Source organism: Mus caroli, chromosome 17 (assembly GCF_900094665.2).
Source record: "Mus caroli chromosome 17, CAROLI_EIJ_v1.1, whole genome shotgun sequence".
NCBI classification, from domain to species: domain Eukaryota; kingdom Metazoa; phylum Chordata; class Mammalia; order Rodentia; family Muridae; genus Mus; species Mus caroli.
The window spans coordinates 19,343,897-19,348,802 of record NC_034586.1 but is presented as its reverse complement, the minus strand read 5'-3'; positions in this window follow the sequence as shown (position 1 = coordinate 19,348,802).

Here is a 4,906-nt window from a genome sequence, read left to right as displayed (position 1 = left end):
AGCTACGAACTTTGTCTCTGTAACTCCTTCCCTGGGTGTTTTGTTCCCAATTCTAAGAAGGTGCACAGTGTCCACACTTTGGTCTTCATTCTTCTTGAGGAGAAACCCAATTTTTAAAAAATGAATTAACTGTATTACTTTTAGTAATTAAAGAATATATATTTTTAAACATTTAAAGTAGAATGGGACCTACTTCAAGGGACAGGGAGAGCAGAAGAGATGCAAAAGGTAGTGAAAGATAAAAGGATTTGCTTGTGATCAAAGTACATTTTTTACATGTGTAAAAATGGAATCATGAAATGATTATTTTGCACAAGTAATCTATATTAACAATAAAAATAAAACCACAAAAAATACACCCACCCAGACAGAGTGATTACTATAGATGTCCAGTACTGTAGAACCCTCAGTACCATTACTGTGTCGCTTTAGAGAAAATATTTCTCCATCCACTATACTCTGAACCAATACCACTTTACTGACCTGTTTGCTCTGCAGACCAAATTGTCCTCATCCAAAACCACTCCCAGGATAATAATGACAGTGTGCTGTGCTCTAGACTCCTGTCTACAGAGCTCACCTATGAGTACTAAGCTGGAACTTCTTGGCTGAGCATGCTATGCTGTACTTACAGAATTAATCTAGAGGATGATGAGTAGGTATGGGCAAAATCTGGATAAACCTGGACTACCCACCATCAGATTCCAGAATCTGACAAGACCAACGCTGGTTACAGTGAGTGACTACAAAAAATGGCAAGTGGTCTCAGGACTGTTTCCATGGCTTCACTTAGAACTAAGGAGTGTCCCTAGAAGGCTTCACCTCCAATATACAGTTAGTTACTGATGAAGCCCTGCTGACTTGAATTTAGAGTAGATGGCAGTTCTCCATGTCACCAGAAGAGTTGGGAAGGGACTTGTCATTGGTGATGTCACTGTATGTGGGATCTCAGGCAGAGGTTCAGCCCTTAGAATCAGAAGGACACCTGGGAGTCACGGGGCAAGCTCTTTAGAGGATTTCCACAGCCACTAGGGTCATCATCCCTGAGAGCCTCGTTAGATACAAGTAGAGTGCAATTTGTCCTTTCTCCTTCTTGGGTTCTTTGGGGTCCAAGGCTAGTAATAACAACCTGTCACCTGAGTTATGTAGTTTCTGTCTTAGAACGTAGTAACATTGAAAATGGTGGAATATTAAGAGTAGCTACAGGCAATACTCTTCTGTTATAGAAAAACTCAGAATCCAATATTTTCTCCTCTACCCACCTAGACCAAGTGAATGTCATTGTTGAGAAATGACACTATATAAGAATCAAGATACTGACCTTCTAGAGCTGGTAAGATGACTCAGTTAAAGGCTCTGACCAAATATGAGGACTTCAGCTATTGCCTAAGACTCCAGCAAGTTTTCTCAGACATCTACTGTGCACTATGGCCTATTTTGGCACACACACACACACACACACACACACACACACACACACACACACACACACACAGAGAGAGAGAGAGAGAGAGAGAGAGAGAGAGAGAGAGTTTTTAATGAGAATGGCCCCTGTAGGCTCATATTTGAATACTTGGACCCTAGTTGGTGAACTGTTTTGGGAAAGATTAGGAGGTGTGGCCTTGTTGAAGAAAGTATGTCACAGGGGAGGGGTAGAGGAAGAAGGGTTTGGGAAGAGTTAGGGGTGGGGGAGGAGGGATGTCAGGGAGGAAGGATGAGGGTTGGGGGATAGGGTTAGGGTTAGGTCTCTTTTAATCTTCCATTTATATTTTTTACCTGTCCTGAACTTGGGTGTGCATGCACAATAAAGTTTTTAATCAATCTCCAGAATACTGGTTAGTTCCTGACTTAGCTGGGACACAACGGCTGGTCTATTAAGTGATCCTATCATCTGGAGAAACCCACACCTTGGCAATATGTCCTCTAAAAGTTTCTTTGTCCCCTTGGATGTAGTTTTATGCTTGATGGGGAAAGCCTCAGCCTAACCTGAAAAGAACTGAGTAAGTATATGAACTATAGCACACACAAGTATGTATATGACTTGAACATATGAACACAAGTAAGTATTTTCGATTTTTTTTGGTTTTACCTCAGTGAAATAAATTTCCCAGTAGGCTCTGAGTCTTCTTCCACAAAGCCTGTAGCCAGACATTGGCCACTGTGTTAGTGAGCTGACAGACCTTGTAGTCTTTAACAATTTTAGTGACTTTGGAGTTGGCATCTCGTATCCTAACATGTGCATGCCTGATCAGGTCTTGCATCCTTTGGATACCCCTGTGGGAGGAACAATGAATCTCTTTCAGCATGCAAATATCCAGCTCCTCAGGGAGAATGAATTTTCCATCTATGGTTTTCTATCTTCCACGGAGGCATTGGGCTGGGGCAATGGATGATGGCCAGCTTTTGGGGCCCTTTTAATGTTTGTGGAAGGGCAGGAGTCTTTTTGTTTTCGATAGTCGTTCCTTCAGCTGTCAAGAGGCCCCTCTCTCCGTAGATGGTGCTCTGGACATAGGCTGTGTCAAATGTATATTGACTGTTCCTATATATTTTCATCCTCTTGCCCATTTCTAACAGCAGGGCATTTTAAAGGCTATTAACACGGCCTTCTGTGTTAATGTTCCCCATGGCAGGGATTCAGCCTATATAGTCTCAGTCTCTGATACCACCTCTGCCCCTGTGTACCTATATATCTTTCTTGGATGAAGTTGTTGCCATCAGTGAATCACGTTACCTCAGAATCCATCAAGAGGGTATCTGGTCTGGTGCCATGGATGTGGGCCAAAATGTCCGAGCAGTCATGCAGTGGCCTGTCAAGATCTGGGTCAGGGAGCAGGTTATCTGGGCTCAGGGGAGGTGGGGCATTAAAGGTCATGCTAGGGAGATTTAAGAACAGAGACTAGTAATGAGTCATTCTGGCATTGGTGATGGTCAGGTTTTGGCCTAGTGACAGTTGTCAGTATCCTTAACCATGAGGGTCATGGTTGCGATGATGTACACACAGGTGGGCCAGCCTCTGGCAAATGGGCCTAATTTCTTTCACAGGTAGGCCACTGGCCTGCACCAGGGCCCAGAGTCCCTTTCACCATCTCAGATCTCTTGTCTATGAATACATGGAAGGACTTGGTCACTTCTGGTAACCCCAAAGCTAGTGTAGAAATTCCTTTCTAGCAGTCGAGAGCTACCTCTGACCTTTCCCTCATATGTATCCCCCATATTTGGGAGGTCACCTGTGGTTAGCAGAGAATGAATTTCTTAGTGGAATCTTAATAGTCCAAATTTTCCTGGGCCTTCAAGAGGTCTTGGGTCCCCTCTAGGCACTTTTGTTTGGTTTCTGCTGCCACCAGGAGGTCATTTATAAACTATTGAGCTCTATGAACTGTGAGGAAACTGATGGGTTTCCCCTCTAGTCTTGGGGTTTTACGAGTTGAGGTCTTTATCTTTGGGACCCCCTTTATCTCTTTCTCTGAAAGTCATCTGTTTTAGGCATTGCCAGATTGCAAGTCTGCTGCTTCTTATCTTACTTTTTGTTATTGGCCATTTTATTTATTTACATTTCAAAACTTAACCCCTTCGCAATTTCCCCTCCGCAAGCCCCCTATTCCTTCCTACCCCTCTGCCTCTATGATGTTGTTCCCCACCTACCCACCCACTCCTGCCTCAGCAGCATGGCGTTCCCCTATCCTGGGCCATCAAGTCTCCACTGAAGCAAAGGACTCCCTCCCAGTAATGCCAGATAAGGCAATCCTCCACTACATATCCAGCTGGAGCCATAGGTACACCCTGTGTATTCTTTGGTTGGTGGTTTAGTCCCTGGGAGCTTTGGGGTGTCTGGTTGATTGATATTGTTGTTCTTCCTACGAGGCTGCAAACCCCTTCAGCACCTAAAGTCCTTATCCTAACTTCCCCATTGTGGTCACCTTGCTCAGTCCAATGTTTGGCTGTGTACATCTGTGTCTGTATTGGTCAGGATCTGGCTGTGGCTCTCAGGAAACAGCTGTATCAGACTCCTGTCAGCAAGCACATCTTGGCATCCAGAATAGTTTGGTGTCTGCATGTGAAATGGATCCCCAGATAGGGTAGTCTCTGCATGGCCTTCCCTTCAGTCTCTGCTCCACACTATTCCTGTATTTCCTTTAGACAGGAGTAATTCTGGGTTAAAATTTTAGAGATGGGTGGTGGCCCCATCCTTTAACCAGTGGGCCATGCCTAACCTCTGGATATGGTCTTGACAAGTTCTCCCTCCTCTTTGTGGGGTATTTCAGCTAATCTCATCCCTGTGGGGGCCTGGGAGGCTTTCCTGGAACCTGGGACTTTCTGGTTGCTACCCCAAGTTCCCCAAACCCCATTGCAACACACACATGTTCAGTTTCCTGACCCTCTGTACATCTCCTCCATCTCTCCCATACCTGATTATTCCCCTCTTTTTTCCCTTCCCCTCTTCTCTTTCTCCCAAGTCCCTACCAATCTCTACTTCCCTTGATTATTTTGTTCCCCCTTCTAAGTAGTACTAAAGCATCCACTCTTTGGTGTTCTTTCCTCTTCAGCTTCATGTGGTCCATGAGTTGAATCATGGATAGTTCATGCTCTTTGCCTAATATCCACTTATCAGTGAGTACAAATCATGTGTATTCTTTTGTGACTGAGTTACCTCACTCAGGATGATATTTTCTAGATCCATCCATTTGTCCACATTTCATGTAGTCAGTGTTTTTAATAGCTAAGTAGTACCGCATTTTCTGTATCCATTCCTCTGTTAAAGGACATCTGGGTTACTTGCAGCTTCTGGCTATTATAAATATGGCTGCTATGAACACAGTAGAGCATGTGTCCTTATTACATGTTGGAGCATCTTCTGGATACATGCCCAGGAGTGGTATAGCTGGGTCCTCAGGTTGTACTATCTCCA